Here is an 18,380-nt window from a genome sequence, read left to right as displayed (position 1 = left end):
CTGGTTAGATAAAACAATAAACCAAGATTGTTCACTACTGGAAAAAAAAAAGATTTTCAGTGCCTACAAGTAATGAGGCATAAAAGTCAGACTTGTTTACAAAAGAAATGCAAGAGAAAACACAAACTAATGTTTAACGTAACAAGCTAAAACGTATTTAAAACAAATGTTTCTCTCACCATGGGCTGAGACAGGCTGGCTTTCCTTTCAGCCAGGAATCCCTCTAACCTGCCACTGCTGCCCACATTCAGTTCTTCAGGAGTTGTCATGAGCAGAGGGAAAGGGGAGAGGGTGTCTCATGCATTTTCCTCACCTCTTTTTATAATTCAGTCCTTTGTACTAGAAACAAATTCCGTTCTCAGCTGAGTCATGGTGACAGGCTGTCGTAGATAGGAGCTTCAAGTGGTCCCTGTGATGGAATGTAAATGTCTTCTTCACACCTTCCCCCTCCTGGAGAATGGCTGTTTGACCAGCTGTTTGCCTTGCTGTCTCTGAGAACTTAGTGTTGCAACTTTTTCAGTGATATCATACCGTAAAATCTCATCACTTTGCATACAGTGTTGCTACACGTTTTAAGGACACTATTCAGTAAATTCTGTCTTTTCAAATGTTACCTCACTAGCCATACAGTGATAAATACATGGGAGGGGTGGGATCTCTCTTTTATAAAAACCTAGCCAGCCAGATTGCTGTAAAATCCATTTTGGTGTGACTTCTCTGCTTGCTTTACCTGTAAAGGGTTAACAAGCCCCCAGGTAAAAGAAAAGGAGTGGGCATCTGACCAAAAGAGCCAATGGAAAAGCTAGAACTTTTTTAAATGGGACAGTAACTTTCCCTTTGTCTGTTGTTCTCTGGAGAAGGGAGGCGGCACGGAGTAGCAATGCTGTGTATGGCTTGAAGCAGGTTTGAAAATTCATCTTCCATACCTAGAAGAAATGATTTGGACAGGGAATGTTTAGACAGACACAATCAGGTTTATATTTTTTAATTTGGCTTTTGGAGCTCCTCTGTGCTATCCAGATGCTTTTGTTTGCTTCTAAGCTTTAAGCTGAACCCCCAAGAAAGCTATTTTGGGTGCTTACAAAAATTGTTTCTTTTAAAATCTAGCAAAAGCCTAAGTTCCAGATGTATTGTTTTCCTTTTCAATTTTAATAAAATTTACCTCTTTTAAGAACAGGATTGGATTTCTGGTGTCCTAAGAGGTTTGTGCATGTTGTTTAATTAGCTGGTAGCCACAGCTCATCTCCTTTGTTTTCTTTCCCAGCTCTTTCCCGGAGGGGACATGAAAGGGCTTGAGGGTACCCCAGAGGGAAGAATTCTCAAGTATTCCTTCCTGGGTCCAAGGGTTTGGGGTTTTTTTGAATTTGGGTGATGGCAGCATTTACCAAGCCAAGGTCAGAGAAAAGCTGTAACTTTGGGTGTTTAATACAAGCCTAGAGTTGCACAAATTAATTTTTAGAATCCTGGCGGGCCCCCACTTTCTGCACTCGGAGTGACAGAGTGGAGATTCAGCCCTGACATGTACTATGAACAAAATTGATCCTAATTTTCTAGAAGAGTGAACATAGGGGCACAGACTTGCACAGTGTCGTCTGTGTGTTCGCAACATATCTGTGGGTATTTCAGTCTCTCAGAATCAAGGTGTTCAGCATCTTCAAACACCTGGGGAACCGGTCCTGGTAACTCACTGGTTTATTAAGTGACACTGTATGGAATTGAGAGACACTTTATATTATTATTATTTTATTATAAATACCAACATGATGAAATGGCAATGAATCGTGCTAGATGCACCATGTAAGGTGTCAATGAAAATGTTATGATTTTCCAAGTTTGATAATCTTGTTTCTATCTTTGTATTGTGAGTTATAGATATATAGGGTATATCTGTATTCCAGACTTGTGTAGTGTTTCTGAGTGACACCCCCAGACATATTGGCATTAGCGCTGCCCAACCTGTTTGATGGCCCATCCGGGGTCATCAGCTGTACAATGAACCCAAGGGGATACACCTATTGAGTCAGCAAGACATGCAGGGTTATGCCTGTGTACTGAGACCTCCAAGGCTTTTCCATGCCATGTGCTGTGAAGCTTGTGTTTGGGACACAGGAATAGAAGCTACTTGGCAAAAGAAATATAAAGGGCAGCTGCATCATCTCCATTTTGTCTTCAATCCCCCTTCCTACCTCTGGAGCAACTTCTCTACAAACTGAACCCTGGAACAAAGGACTGAATGGTGTGGATGTGTACCAGAGAGCCTTTCAAGCCGGAAACTCACCAATACTGCTAAGAATCAGATATATATATTTCTGAATGTATCTGACTGTTTTCCCATTTTGACAATTTTCTTTTTCTTTCCTTCTTTTATAATAAACCTTTAGTTTAGATGCTAAGGATTGGCTGGCATCAAAGTATTCTGGGTAAGATCCAAACCTATACAGAGCTGGTAGTGTGGCTGACTCGGGGGTCAGAGGAACACTTTGTTTATGTGAGCAGAGTTTTTAAATCATCTCTCACTGTGCCGGACCTAGGTGCTGATTGGGAGTCGGAGAACTGGAATGCAGTAAAGGGGGCCATGTGATGTCTTTTTTCAGTTTCTCGATAACCAGTATGGGGGATCAGAAGCACAGTTGGTGACTGATTGGTGAATTTAACTTCCATGTTAACCCTCAGTTTTGGGAGCATCTGCTCTCCCTTTTTCAGCCTGCCCTGATCTTGGCATTTTCAGTGTGGACTGCCCCAGGCACACTGGGTCACACTAAGCACTGAAGTTAAATTAATAGTGTTTTTTATGACACAGTCATATGAAATCAACTGAACTCCTTTGTTTTCTTTCATCTGAGCAGGGTTTCCAGTTTCCAAACCTCACATAATCTCCCAGCTCGAACAAGGGGAAGAGCCATGGGTTCCAGACCTCCAGGGTTCAGAGGAAAGAGAGATCCTGAGAGTTCCCTGCACAGGTGAGGAAAGATTAAACCATCTCAGAATCTGTAAGTGCCTGAAGGAAACATCTGGGATGCTTTACAATGCCCTTGGAAGGTTTCTCAGTTCATTATTGTCGCTAGCAGAGGTTGTATCCTCAGGGTAAATATAGCTCATGGCTTCCTGTAGACCCTAGCAGACACCAGGCAGTAGCTTCCTCCCTTCCCCCTGTGAATTTGGATGGGATGTGAGGGCGGAATTGATCCCCTCCTCTCTCCTGTTTAGGGGAAGAATTTGGAGGAGTTCAGTTCTTGTTTTTATTTGACCTCTCTCAAGCACTTGTTTTGGTTTGGCCTTCTGCTCTCTATCCATGTCTGAGGTTTCTGTCTCTTATCACAGCAGGTGATGCAATGGTATGTGAGAAAGAGGAGCAGAATTCTCAGCAGGAAAATGTTGAGCAAGTGGCTAAACATAGAGAATTATCGCAGAGATCGAAAATGAATGTATCCAGGAGTCATGAGCAGGGAAAATGCTGTGAGATTCAGCACAGACCAGAAAGAGAGCAAGGAAACCATCCAGGGGACAAAATGGGTAAATTTATTTCCTGTCGGGGAACTCAGAAGAGCATCAAGGAAACCACAACACAGCAGGAAATCCTCATGGGAAAGAGGAAAAATACATGCACTAAGTGTGGGAAAAGCTTCACTAGCAGCTCAGACCTTTCTGTTCATCAGAGAATCCACACAGGGGAGAGGCCCTATGAATGCCCTGAGTGTGGGAAAAGCTTCACTAGCAGTTCAGGCCTTTCTAAACATCAGAGAATCCACACAGGGGAGAGGCCCTTTGATTGCAGTGAGTGTGGGAAAAGTTTCACTTACAGATCGGTCCTTTCTCAACATCAGAGAATCCACACAGGGGAGAGGCCCTATGAATGTCATGTGTGTGGGAAAAGCTTCACTAGCAGCTCAGGCCTTTCCCAACATCAGACAATCCATGCAGGGGAGAGGTCCTTTGATTGCAGTGATTGCGGGAAAACCTTTACTTACAAATCAGTCCTTTCTGTTCATCAGAGAATCCACACAGGGAAGAGGCCCTATGAATGCCATGAGTGTGGGAAAAGCTTTATTACCAGCTCAGCCCTTTCTGTTCATCAGAGAATCCACACAGGGGAGAGACCCTTTGAATGCAGTGAGTGTGGGAAAAGCTTCAATCGCAGCTCAGCCCTTTCTAAACATCAGAGAATCCACTCAAGGGAGAGTGCTACAAATGTCGTGAGTGTGGGAAAAGCTTCACTCACAGCTCAAACTTTCTTACCCATCTCAGAATCCACACAGGGGAGAGACCCTATAAACGCAGTGATTGTGGGAACAACTTCATTCACCACCAGCAGCTTATTAGTCATCAGAGAATCCACACAGGTATGAGATCCAATGGAAGCAGTGAGTGTGGGAAAACCTTGTCTTGCCACTGAGCCCATGTGAGCCCTCAGAGAATCTGCAAGGGGGATCAACACCATAAAATCCTCTAGGGCTATCACTACTTTAATACTTTCCTGATTCCCACATAGTAATGTTGCAGGGGGGGCAACAGTTGGGGTTCGTTTGCCCGGTGTGCGTATCCCCAATGACCACACCGGAGTGGAGAAGCAAGTCTCTTAATGTGAGTTCAAATAAGGTGCTGGGAGATATACAATCTCAAATCCTGCACAAATTACTATCCTCTTCCCTACGGTATATACCCCACTTGTTTACAGAGATGTTCACAGGTGCTACAATCGATCATTTACAATTCATTAACTACCAGATTCTTTAATTAGCTCCATCCTCTTCCCACAATACAGAACCCCCTTTGATTAATCACATCTTATACCGTAAACAAAGGAACAAAAGAAAAATAATAAATGATTACATGTAATGCTAACTTTAAAGGAACAAATTGTTTAGCTCGAAAGGCAATCGTAGGCCTGAGAATGTAAACTTTTGACCCCATGCCATATTGCCAGTTACCTCGAGCCCTGCACCCCCCAACAGTAACTTTTAAAAGCTGTTTGAAGCACCGATATCCCTCAGCTTGTCCAGATGAGTGAGTGGCCCATTTTTGCATTTTGCAGTTTGACCTATTTGAGGTGGACTCATTTGTCTTTGCTATCAACTCCATTCTCCCATGAGTAATTCTAGTGTGCCCTTCCTATCAGGAACCAGGGAGCATCACATTTATACCATTCCCCTATTGCAAAGTTATTGTTAGAGTCACCAGTGATACAGATTGTATCATTGCCAGTTGTTCTCATGTTGTGCTGAAGAGCAGTTATAATGGGAACTTTTCATATTACATTTAAATGAAGAGGAGCAGGGGCAGGAAAAAAGTGTCATTTCAGCCTCTGTGATACTGGAAGGAGATGTAAAAAGCGACAAAGAGTCCTGTGGCACCTTATAGACTAAAATACGTATTGGAACATAAGCAATATACTAAAACCTGTAGACGAACACTTCAATCTCTGTGGATGCACAAGAGCACACTTAAAAGTAGCCATCCTGCAGCAAAAATACTTCAGGGCCAGACTTCAATGAGAAACTGCTGAGCTTCAGTTCATTTGTAAATTTGACACCATCAGCTCAGGATTAAATAAAGACTGTGAATGGCTAGCCAACTAAAAAACAGTTTCTCCTCCCTTGGTGTTCACACCTCAACTGCTAGAAGAGAGCCCCATCCTCCCTGATTTAACTAACCTTGTTCTCTAGCCTGATTCTTGCTTACATATTTATACCTGCCTCTGGAAATTTCCACTATATGCATCTGACGAAGTGGGGATTCACCCATGAAAGCTTATACACCAATATGTCTGTTAGTCTACAAGGTGCCACAGGACTCTTTGTCATGTTTTACAGATCCAGACTAACACAGCTACCCCTCTGATACTTGGAAGGAGATGGGGTGACTCAGAGATTCCCTCCTCCCACATCATGGCAGAACTGTTACCTTTTGTCTGAGCCAGGCAGAGTTTATCGTCATCACATTTTACCCCTCCACTTCTCAAAGTGTCATGTGATGAAGTGTTCTCAGTTGTCTGTGCTTTGACTTATTTAATCCTATACCGGAGTTGCTATGACTGGAGATGAAAGTATCATAGACCAAGAAGGGGAATTCAAATAGATCCTAAATGCAGTGTGATCATTTCAAGTTTAAATCCCAGGATCCTTCGATTGGTCAAGCCAATTCTGGCAAGGTGGCTGCTTTTTCCCCCATTATAGGAATGCTAGGATACTAAACATGTTGTAAATAACATAACTGACTATTGAGACAGTGCTCAATGAAATATGTTTGAATGGGTCAGAGGAGAATGTGATTGGAGAAACTCTTGTCCTGATTCTAAATAATTAGATGTAACCTGCTCTGGAATTTCAATTTACACTTTCATTGTCATATATTCTATCTGTCTGTGATCTGGGTTTCTATCTTTCTTGATGGCTGTGTGGTCACACAATTAGATATTAATTCAGCTCAGATAATTGGAGAATTTAAGACAAATGACTATTTGCTAAAGTCATCATTTCTCACTTCAGCTTTGCTTTTTTCCCCATCCTTCCATGATGATATGGAGAAAGTTCAAGTGCAGTTCTGTCAATAGGAGAGAACTCTCCAATTTACTGGCCATGCTAACAAAGACACAGCAGTGATTTAAAATCTCCACTTGGAAATGGTGAACAACAGCAGACCCCCGACTAACTGAAGGAAGAGCATATGACCACAGTGTAGTTCAATTGTTTAAATCAATATTGTCTCAGATGGCTATGTTGGCAGACGAAGGCGTCCTGCTGATGTAGCGCTATCTAGACAGGGGATTAGAGATGTGTAACTACGTTGCTCAGCTGTGTTGATTTTTCACACCCCTGAGCAATAATTATACCGATAAATGTCTTTAGTGTAGACCAGACAGTTCTCTCTTGTGTTTTCTGCATTTGTATCACTTCTCCCCTACTTCCTACTACTTTGAAAGATTTGAAGTGTGACAAGAGAGGTATTTTTCCTCATGATGCTAACATTCCCACATAGGAGACCCCTTCCACCAACACGCATGGCAGAAGAACCAGAGAGAGATGAACTCACAGAAGTGTTGGGACAAACCACAACTTGAGCCAAGGTTCAGTTGTTGGCAATGGGCATTAAAAGAAAACTAACGTATGTGACCAGAATTTGTGATCTTTGAATATATTAGTGTTACTAGTGAAAATGAAATTATAGGTGATGTTATTGGTTAAAGAGTAAGAGACTAATTTTTTGATAATCTGAATTATTTTGGAAAACTGAAAGCTGTCTTGTTTTCTTTTTTTAGTTGTACAGGAAAAGATGGTTAATCTTCAAAAGTTAATTTGATTTAATTTACCCCCTGTAGTGTAAGGAGTTCTGGTAGAAAACCTCACTCCAAAGGTTGGGGTGGGAGAATAGGTGTTAGAAAGAGTGTATAAGAGAATATTGGGTCTGTGTAGATTTTATTTTTTTGTATTTCAAATAGAGCATATTTTGCTTAGCTTCAAAGTCAATTGCTATTAAAAGGAAAACCACTCGAGGAGACAAGTTGTAGAAGTTTTTACCCACTTACACTGTAAGCATCATTGACTTCCCCACTTCTCTAATTTGCAAAGAAAAGGCCTGACATCTGTCATAGGATGTGTCCAGCAGGTAGGAAAGCTGCAGTTGTCAACCATGAATACCAAGGAAAAGGCTGAAGTCCATTGCCTTTCATATCTAAAAGCCATCTAGAGGCTGGTCTACACTGAAAAGCCATGTTGACATGGCCACATCTCTCAGGAGCGTGAAAAATCCACTCCACTGAGAGAAGTAGTTAATGTGACCTAAGCCCCAGTGTAGACAGGGTTATGTTGTCAGAAGAATTTTTCCAGTGTTTGAAGGGTAGACATAGCCTTAGACAGACTGATCCCCTCTGGAAAACGAGTCATGACATCAATTCCAATTTTGACCCATCTCCCTATATGTGAGAAAGCTGCTAGTATGGAGGGCTGAGCCAGCTGTCCGATGACCTGGTTCAGCTGAGGGAAAAGCTCTTAATACCCATTAGTCCAAAGACTGAGAGAAATGTTGAGTTCCAGCCATTGTCATTTTAGTATTTTATTGTTCCTTTCTCTCTGTTTTGTGTTGGCCTTTCTGTTCTATCAGAGTGTGACTGTATAGCTCAGTGCATGTGTGATAAATGCTCTTTGGTGCCACTTGGCAGAGAGCTCAAAGTAATTCACAAGAAACTCCTGCCTCAGACCTGACAAACTCATCACACCTAATGCACTGATTTTTATGATATTTATCCAGGAAGCATAGCAGTGAGATCTCTGCTGAAAGCTTGTAAATTATTGTTACTCCTGGTCACTGCAAGAGGTGTGTATGAGTCCTATTGAAGGAGTCATGTAAGTATATGGAAAATTATGCCCATATGGTATTGTCATTAAAGTGAGTCACCCCAATCAAAGGTCTTGTTGGGAATGGCCCATTCAAGTGGGAGGGAATTGTCACTCGTCCCTTGCTAGCCAGTTCTGTGATGTGTTGCTGCATTGTCAACCTTTGCACCAGCCCAGAAAAGCCAATGGAAAACTATCAAAGACAAATTATAGACATCGAAACCCTGTGGAAGTGTAAACGACAATAGGACCATTTCCTCATTGTCATTTCTGTGAATATACACAAAAGACTGATTCATTTTATAACAGGGTGGAGAGAAACACTCTGGGTCCATTCACCAAGGAGATCACTAATGACCAGTGGTGCTCCTAGGAACTAGCAATCACTGCAATAGACTGTCACCTCTGACTTCAATCTACTTAGGTAGGAAAGGTAACTATTAAGAAGTGTTGGTTGCATTTTGTGATTTTGTTTTGTTGGTAACAGTTGGTTTCCATCATTCACGTTTGTTTGTTTAAATCTCTGTCCCTTGTTAAAGAAATTTCCCTTTGTTCAATAACTGTGCTCAAGTGCTATGTGTGATCCAGTAGCAGTGGGCTACAGTAAAACTGGTAACCTGGGATGTACCATTGCTTCGGGCAGAGAGGATCTGGGATTTTTCTGAGCCTTGGTCTACTCTAGGGGCGGGAATCAATCTAAGTTATGCAACTTCAGCTATATGAATAACGTAGCTGAAGTCGATGTACTTAGATCGACTTACCGTGGTGTCTTCATCGTGGTGAGTCGACTGCTGCAGCTCCCCACTAGACTCTGCCTGCGCCTCTCACCAAGCTGGAGTACAGTGATCGGCGGAAGAGTACTCGAGGATCGATTTATTGCATCTACATTAGACGCGATATATCGACTCCCCCCACTGGATCGATCGCTGCCCGCTGATTCGGCAGATAGTATAGACATACCCCAAGTATCTGGTGATTGGAGCTGGACCCCAGAGGGGACACATTAAAGGAACTCAGGGGTTGAGGTTCCTTTATTGCCAACTGTCAAGGTTGCTGTAGCTCAGAGGAGGGTGCTTGGCTGTCTGACAGGCTGGTGAGTTTGGTCACTAACATCCAGTTGCCAAATGCAAAAGTCCCTCTTCCTCGTGGCAGGTGGCCACAAGCAGACTCACGGCCCTCAGCACCCTGGGAAGGGTCACAATGTCCATCTGTGTTGATCCACACAGGGAAAGCTCCCTATAATATAAAACTCTGCCCTATGAAATCATGGAACATGTGCTCTTCGCTCTGTGAAAGCACATAAAGAATCCAAGCGCTGGAGTGTAGGGTTTGGGTCCAGAGGGACCTAGACAAATTGGAGGATTGGGCCAAAAGAAATCTGATGAGGTTCAACAAGGACAAGTGCAGATTCCTACACTTAGGATAGAAGAGTCCCATGCACCGCTACAGGCTGGGGACAGACTGGTAAGTGGCAGTTCTGCAGAAAAGGACCTGGGGATTACCGTGGACAAGAAGCTGGATGTGAGTCAATAATGTGCCCTTGTTGCCAGGAAGGTTAACAGCATGTTGGGCAGCATTAGTAGGAATGTTGGCAGCAGATCGAGGGAAGTGATTATTCCCTTCTATTTGGCACTGATGTGGCCACATCTGGAGTACTGCATCCAGTTTTGGGCCCCCTGTTACAGAAGGATGTGGACAAATTGGAGTGTGTTCAGCGGAGGGCAACAAAAATTATTAGGAGACCTAGGCATATGATTTATGAAGAGAAGGTCAGGGAACTGGAGTTATTTAGTCTGCAGAAGAAAAGAGTGAGGGGGGATTTGATAGCAGCCTTCAACTACCTGAAGGAGAGTTCCAAAGAGGATGGAGCTCGGCTGTTCTCAGTAGTGGCAGATGACAGAACAAGGAGCAATGGTCTCAAGTTGCAGTGGGGGCGGTCTAGGTTGGATATTAGGAAAAACTTTTTCACGAGGAGGGTGGTGAAGCACTGGAATGGGTTCCCTAGGGAGGTGGTACAATCGCCATCCTTAGAGGTTTGTAAGGCCTGGCTTGACAGAGGGGGCTGCATTCCTGTGCCAAACAGTCACTAGAAGGAGGCAGACAAAAGCCTTTAAGATGAGGTGTCCATCACTGTCAAAATATCTCCCTCCTTCAGCTCACTGGCAGCCTGAATTTCTTCCTTATCCTACCAGAGTCTTGTCTGGACTCAGCACTTTCCAGCCCCTCTGTATGTAGTGGGCAAAAACCACACACCTTGTCTTTAAAACAAGCTGTCCCCTTCCTTCTTAGGGAAGATTTTTCTATGATTGAAGTTGAGCTTCAGTTCCCCTCTTCTAGGGGCAGGTTGGGTGTGGGGCCAGCTCCCAATGAGATCTGTTTTCACCTTTGCCCCCTAACTCTGCTCCCAGCTGTCCGGCAGCTTCCAGCCCATCCACCCTGCTTACTAGTTCCATGGTCATGTGTAACCCCCTTTGCCAATACACGTAGCCTGCAGGAAAGCTGCTCCTGCCAGCTGTGTTGGTGGTATAGTGGTGAGCATAGCTGCCTTCCAAACAGTTGACCTGGCTTCAATTCCCAGCCAGTGCAATAATGGCTTTTCTCTTTTGTTAGTTCCTTTTCTAGAAGTGGTTTAATTTCAGTCACATTGTGTTAGAATCACATTATCAATAAAATGAAACAATAAATGTGTCAAAGCCCAGCAGATCACACAGGAAGGAGGAATACAAGGGGCTGGAATGTGTCATCTGAGAAGACAGAACACTTGGAAACCTTCATCTCCCATCCCCTGGCCTTCTGTGTTATGATTCCAGCTGTGTGCAATGTTTGTATCATGTTCCTGCATGATGGGGAAATAAAGTTTTGAGTCAGTTTTTGCTCCTACAGATTCCTTTACTGTTACAATTATATTGATATGAACAAAAGGGAAGCAAAAAAACAACAAAAACCCCCACCCAAATTGCAATACAGTTAGGGAAAGAGAAGATCGGGGTAAGCTGAACATTTCATAATAAAAATGAATACTAAAATGGGAGCCGGGGGAGAGAGATCAGGTATGTGGAGATCCCCTTGATATTTGAAACCTACAACTCCACAGCTTTCTGAACACCTGTGATGAGCAAGATCGAGTTGGGACATCTTCAATCATTTATTGTCTCTCTGTGTTCTCTGTCTCTTTCTTCTCCCCCCATTATTCTTCTCCAATGTCTCTGCCTTTCTCCTCTTACTCCTTCTCCCCATGCCCATTCCCAGGAACTCACAGTCTACAGCATTTAGGAAAAGCCAGTTTCATAGATTCATAGACTCTAGGACTGGAAGGGACCTCGAGAGGTCATCGAGTCCAGTCCCCTACCCTCATGGCAGGACCAAATACTGTCTAGAACATCCCTGATAGATAGTTAAATATTTTACTGGCTGCAGCCACAAAGCGAGAAAACTTACACTTCTGGTTCAAAGTCAGTGCACACACATAAGAATCAAAGGGCTTTTAATTCCTTAGGTTCTGCCACCATATGCTGCTTCTATTTCATTTCAATCTTATCCCAAGATTTCTCATTGTGCACAGCAACATTAGACCATTGGGAGAGAGTGGAGCAGAGGCTGCATTAATTTAACCTACAAAACCCAAAGAAATAGAAATGTAGATTAGATTAGAATAGAAATGTACTCTCCAGGTTCCTCCAGCCCAGGGGTTGGCAACCTTTCAGAAGTGGTGTGCCAAGTCTTCATTTATTCACTCTAATGTAAGGTTTTGTGTGCCGGTAATACATTTTAATGTTTTTTGGAAGGTCTCTCTCTACAAGTCTGTATATTATATAACTAAACTAGTGTATTGTAAAATAAACAAGGTTTTCAAAATGTTTAAGAAACTTCATTTAAAATTAAATTAAAATGTTGATCTTACACCGCTGGCCCGCTCAGCCTCCTGCTGGTCTGGAGTTCTGTTCATCTAGGCTGGCAGGGGGCTGAGTGGTGCCTGCGGCCAGGACCCCAGCTAGGAAGGGTCTGTCAGCCAGAACCCCAGACTGGCAGCGGGCTGTGCGGGGCTGGCAGCCAGGACCCCAGACTCAGCCCACTGCCGCTCAGGGGTTCCATCCGCTGGCTCCTGCCAGCCAGGATCCCGGCTGCCGGACCCGCTCAGCCTGCTGCCGGTCTGGGGTCCCGGCCCTGCCCACATACAGTGGGTACCTACCTTCTCCCTGGTTCTGGCCCATTCTCTTCCTCTCTCTGCACTGAGCTGAGGGTGGGAGTGGACCAAGCACAGGGCTGGGGGTGAAGGGTCTGGCCAGGAGCTAGAATGAGGGAGGGGGCTCAGGGTTGGGGCAGGAGGTTTGGATGTGGGGGCACTTACCTGGTCATCTCCCATTTGGCGTGAGGGGTGCAGGTGGGAATGTATGTGAAGGGTGCAGGAGCTCCCATTTGGTGCTCAGGGTGGTGGTGGGGATGTGCGGGGTGCATGGGATGTGGGGAGGCTGGGGATATGGGGGGTGCCAGAGTCAGGGCTGGGGGCATGGGGGAGTAGAGTGGTGAAGGAGTCAACAGAGGGCTGGGTGGTACAGGGCTCAGGGCAGGGGCCTGAGAGGTGTGTGTGGGGGGTCAGGGCTCTGGGCAGAGGGCTGAGTGACTGCCTCCCCCAGAACCCACATCCCCCCTCTTCTTGTCCCGACTACCCCTTCCTGGGACCCCACTCCCTATCTAAGCCTCCCTGCCCCATGTCCCCTGACTGCTCCCCTAGGACCCTACCCCCTACCTGTCCCCTGACTGCCCCAACCCTTATCCACACCCCTACACCCAGATAGACCCTCCCGGACTCCCATGCCTATCTAACCGCTCCCCACCCCCTGACAGGACCCCCAGAACTCTGGACCCATACATCCCCTCCCGCTCTCTGCCTGCCACAACCACTCTCCACACCCCTACCTCCTGACAGCCCCCCCCAAACTCCCGACTCATCCAACCCCTCCCAGCTCCTTGTTCCCTGACCCCCCCCCAGAGACCCCTAACTGTGCCTCCAGGACCCTCCTTGCTCCCTGTTCCCTGACTGCCTTGTCTCCTATCCACCCCCTAACAGACCCTGGACTCCCATGCCTCATCCACTCCTCCCGCTCCCTGACTGCCCCCTCCAGAGACCCCCACCCCAACCACCCTCCCCGGGATCCCACACCCCCATCCAACCCACCCTGCTCCCTGTCCCCTGATTGCCCCCCCGCTTATCCCAACCCCCTCCCAATCCCGGACCCCTTACCGCTCATTTGGAGTCCTGCCCCTGCGCGTGCAGCCCCGCCCCTCAAAGTGCTGCGCGCAAGGTGGCAGGGTGGCGGATGAGCGGGGAGTGTCTTTCACTCCTCGCAGAGCCAAATGCTGCCCCACAGGAGTGCAGAGCCTGGCCCCCAGAGCGCAGCGCACGCGGCGGCAGGGCTCTCGAGGAAGGCAGGGGAGGGGCCAGCAGGTTGCCACGCCAGCAGGATTTTTAATGACACACCGGAGTCCCGGCAGGCCCCAGCGTGCCATTAAAAATTGGCTCACGTGCCACCTTTGGCACGTGTGCCATAGGATGCCAACCCCTGCTCCAGCCCAACCTTCTGCTGATGCACCTCAATGCACGGCTATGAAGGGTTTGAAGCTTTCATTGCTTAAGTTCCAGGACACTGAGGGATTTCAGCTCCCCTTTGTTTAGAGGAAACCTTCACCCCACTAACAACCAGGTTCTTGTCCATGGGATCACTGTAGGGGTCTGGGTCCCTGTTTGTCTATTCGCGCTATCTAGGAGAAGCCAGGGCGCCTCTACAGAAATCCATGGCACACCCACATCTTGAATACTGCATGCAGATGTAGTCACCCCACCTGATAAAAGATATATTGTAATTGGAAAAGGTTCAGAAAAGGGCAACAAAAATGATTAGGGGTATGGAGCAGCTTTCATATGAAGAGTGATTAATAAGATAGACTTTTCAGCTTGGAAAAGAGATGATAGAGGTCTATAAAACAATGATTGGGTTGGAGGAAAGTAAATAAGGAAGTGTTATTTACTCCTCTAGACACAAGAACTAGGGGTCACCAAATGAAATGAAGAGGCAGCAGGTTTAAACTAAACAAAAGGAAATATTTCTTCACATAACACACAGTGGAACCCTGGGGCACCTAGGATCGGCCACTGTAAGAAGACAGGATACTAGGCTGGATGGACCTTTGATCTGACCCAGTGTGGCCATTCTTATGTTGTGTACTTATGAACTGGGGTATATGAGCAGCCAGGGCCCTCTGTGGAGCTGCCCTTCTCCTTCTATGCTCTCATGTTTCATTGACTCCAGCCTTTTTTTCTATTCATCATCAGCATCATTGTAAACAAGCTGCCCTCACCTCCTGTCCCCTCCAAGAACCAGTGTCCCCTGTCTTGTGTAAATCACTGACCTCTCTCAGCACTGACTGCTCCTCCATGTCCTTGTCCCTCCCTCTGTGCTGATGGGACCCTTCTCTCCAGTCCTTCCTCATCAAGCAGCTCAGTGGATGGGAATCTTAGAGTCACCATGGTGCTTTAGGAGCAGAAACCCCCACAGAGCTTACATGCGATTGGCACTTTGCCCTCACTGCTCAGGGAGATTGGCTGGGCCACATGTCAGCTGAGCTTGAGCAAAGCAGCAGGGCTGAAAGGCAAATGTGGGGTATGAACCCAGGGCCTTATACATGCAAAGCAGGCACTGTACCACTGAGCCACATCCCCAAACAGACCTTCTTTACTGACTGTTACACTCAGAGCTGCCTCTTTCCAACACATCCAGTGGCTTATAAGCTTGTTGCTGGTTCTTAGGGGTCACTTTGCAGCAGGGCCAGATTTGATGTGTGGGGCAGAGAGAGTGTGTGCGCCCTGGACTCAAGGTTAGCTCAAAAAAAAGAAAAGAAAAAGGCAAGGGAAAAACTGCTGGCTGGGAGCTAAATATGCAGGACAATGGGTTGGGATTCTTCTACGCTCAGATTTGTTATGTAACTGGCAGTCTCCCAACTGATGGTCTGTTCCTTCCCTCAAAATGCCGGCTAAGCCTCTCCTTTTGAATTTAAAGCTCCATGAAAGGAAAAAAAATAACGAGGAAGAAACCATAAAAGCTATGGATGTAGTTGAGAAAGGACTTGGAGTGATAAAAGACCAAGGGAGAGAAAGCAGCACTGTTTCTGAACCAGGGACCTTTTGCGTGTAAGGCAAATGTGATAACCACTATACTACAGAAACCAGCTCCTGTCAAATCTGGAACCCTTTTCTAAGGTTTTCTCAGTAGCTGCTACACCAGCTGATTTCCCTTTGAAGAACAGGGAAACAAAGGGCATCAAGAACTAATGTTTTTTGGATGAGCCAAGAAAAGGGAGTAGTATTGTCCCCCTCAGGTAGGCCCTGTTCAATTCCAGGTCAGAAAACAAAACTCTTCTGCAAGAATATCTAAAACATATTGTATTTCACTACACTTCAGAAGTACAGTTGTGTGGCAATTAAATGATGACTCTAAAGTTTCATAGAAGTAAAGAACACTAAACACAATAGTGTGGGAAATACGAATGTATCTGAGAAAATGGCTTGGAATGAAGGAAGACAAAAATTGATCGGTCGAGAGAACAGGTCCTGTTTCCCCCTGGTTTGGAACTTCTCTCACAACTACTGGAATAGAAAAGCTAAGCAAATGGTGTTCTATTGTTCCAAAGGAGATTGAAGTGAGGCCATTTTCTCCAGATAGAATTAAATGGTAATGTCAGGAGTGGGATTTGAAACCACATCTCTATGCAGAGACCAGAATACCCAAGAGACAGGAAAAAAGAGTCGTAAAATTAGCACTTTAGACCAGTCCACCAGCCTAAAGCGGCAAAGAACATGACTTATCAACCTTAGTTTTCATTAATATTTGATTAATTCTTTAGGAAGGTCGAGATGGCACATCTCTTTCAACTTCTAGAGACCTTCCACAGCACAGCTGATTTTTAGACACACTCATCCAGACCTAAAGTTACACATTTCCTGGAGATCCATGAGTTCTGCTATGTTGGAATCTCCCTGCTCGCTTTTTAAGTGAACAAAAGATGGGTGCTGGCATTCTGAGACAGTAATGGTGAACCTCAAAATCCTGCTCTGTGGGCCAGACAGTTAAGCAACCAGCATCCACAACCTCTACCATGATAGCATCCTGTCTGGCAACAACTCACTTACCAACAGCTGCATGTGTGAAATCCTCATTTCTTTGTTGTTCTATCACTGTAGTCCCCACTTTCCTATTGCTTGTCTGTATAATCTCTGTCTGGTTCTGTGATTGTTTCTGTCTGCTGTATAATTAATATGTTGGTGGTAAACCAATTAAGGCGGTGGGGTATAATTGGTTAGATAATCATGTTACAGTATGTTAGGATTGGTTAGTTACGTTTCAGTAAAATGATTAGCTAAGGTATAGCTAAGCAGAACTCCAGTTTTACTATATAGATTGCAGTCAATCAGGAAGTAAAGTGGAGAATGGGAATGGGGGTAGGGGAACTGGAATTATGTTTTGCTAAGGGGGGAATAGGAACAAGGACACAGACAAGCCTCTGTGGTGTCAGAGCTGGGAAGGGGGACACTGAGGAAGGAAACTGGAATCATTGCTTGCTGGAAGTTCACCCTAATAAACATTGAATTGTTTGCACCTTTGAACTTCGGGTATTGCTGCTCTCTGGTCATGCAAGAAGGACCAGGGAATGGGAGGGTGATGGAATAAACCCTCTGTCACGGAGTCCCCAGCGATGCTCTGGAACTGCTCCCCACCAAGCCAGTCAGGACTTTGGGGAGCCTCCTCTTCCCTTGGAGTGGACTGTTCAGGGCAAGAAGCTCACACGTCTTCACCTCCTGGGTCTCTCCTTGGAGCATTCAACATCCTCTGCCCCTCCATGCGCTTCCCACAGCAAGCCTGCCCCAGCGGGGTCCTGGGAAAGGCACAGGGTCCTGCACCCCCACTTTGCAGTCAGACGTGACTCTCAGCCAGCCAGTAAAACAGAGGTTTATTCGATGACAGAAACAAGGTCTATAACAGAGCTTGTAGGTAGCGCGAACTGGACCCCTCGGCCGGGTCCATTCTAGGGGGCAGTGAGCCAGACCCCCCACGTCTGCACTTCACTCCTCATCCCCAGCCATCTGCAGACTAACCACCCCCTCCAGCCCCTCCTCTCTGCTCAGCCCCTTTCCCGGGCCAGGAGGTCATCTGATCTCTTCGTCTCCAACACCTTCAGCTGGCACCTTTGCAGAGGAGGGGCCCAGACCATCAGTTGCTAGGAGACAGGGTGCCAGGCATTTAGGTGCACTGGCCCCTTGCTCTGTAGCAATCACACACCCTTATTCCACCACCTAGATACTTAAGAACTGCATAGGGGACACTGAGGCACCAACACAGTATTCCGAGAAAACATTAGGAACATTCCCAGTTTGTCACACCCTCTAACTAGTACGTTTTTCAGTGTATAAAAACCCCAGAGCCAGTATAAATAAGCTGACCTAAGCCATGGTTAGATAGTGCTAAATGAAAGGAAAGATTGTTCTGTCAGTGTAGCTATTACAGGGATGGAAAACCCCTCCCCTCACTGTAGCAACTGTTTACTCCACAGTGCTACAGCAGTATTTTAAGTGAAGACAGCCTCAGAGTGAGACCAGATCTGGCTCCATGGATGCTCAGGCACTAAGACAACAGCAATGACAATACACTAATACTTCCGTAGTTGGCAGGGTTTGAACCTGCGTGGGGAAACCCCAATGGATTTCTAGTCTATCGCCTGAACCACTCAGCCACAACTACTTGAGGGACAGCTGTTTCCCTACACAATGTTTCTGTTCTCACAGAATTGTCACTTCAAATTGCTCAGACCAGCTCCCTCAGCGCGCTCACGGCTGTGCATTAGTGTAAGTGTGCCCATGGCTGAACAGCAAGAGTTCCTGCCCATTTCCCTTCCAGCTGGAGCATGATTAGAGTGTGTTTGTGGCTAACGACATTGCTGTAGATTATTGTTCATTCCCCACACTGACAATTCAGACAGTCCCTTTCCTATTCAAATCTC

At 45.8% G+C, this 18,380-nt stretch overlaps 1 long non-coding RNA gene and 1 other non-coding gene across 3 annotated transcripts; one reads left to right on the top strand and one right to left on the bottom strand.

The window, feature by feature from the left end:
• The first annotated feature begins 2,557 nt into the window (after positions 1 to 2,557).
• On the top strand, positions 2,558 to 4,871 carry LOC115639726. 2 transcript variants are annotated; one of them, XR_003997743.1, is made up of 3 exons: positions 2,558 to 2,960; positions 3,322 to 3,513; positions 4,246 to 4,871. It is a non-coding gene; the product is annotated as an uncharacterized LOC115639726 (long non-coding RNA). The 2 variants fall into 2 exon arrangements; XR_003997742.1 differs by lacking the exon at positions 4,246 to 4,871 and having other exon boundaries at positions 3,322 to 3,627.
• A 13,168-nt stretch (positions 4,872 to 18,039) lies between these two features.
• Positions 18,040 to 18,121, bottom strand: TRNAS-AGA. Its single transcript has one exon. It is a non-coding gene; the product is annotated as a tRNA-Ser (tRNA).
• Positions 18,122 to 18,380: the final 259 nt, after the last annotated feature.

The sequence above is a fragment of the Gopherus evgoodei genome, unplaced genomic scaffold, assembly GCF_007399415.2.
Source record: "Gopherus evgoodei ecotype Sinaloan lineage unplaced genomic scaffold, rGopEvg1_v1.p scaffold_110_arrow_ctg1, whole genome shotgun sequence".
NCBI lineage: Eukaryota > Metazoa > Chordata > Testudines > Testudinidae > Gopherus > Gopherus evgoodei.
Note: the sequence above shows the minus strand (reverse complement) of the source record. Positions and strands in the feature narration are given on the sequence as shown.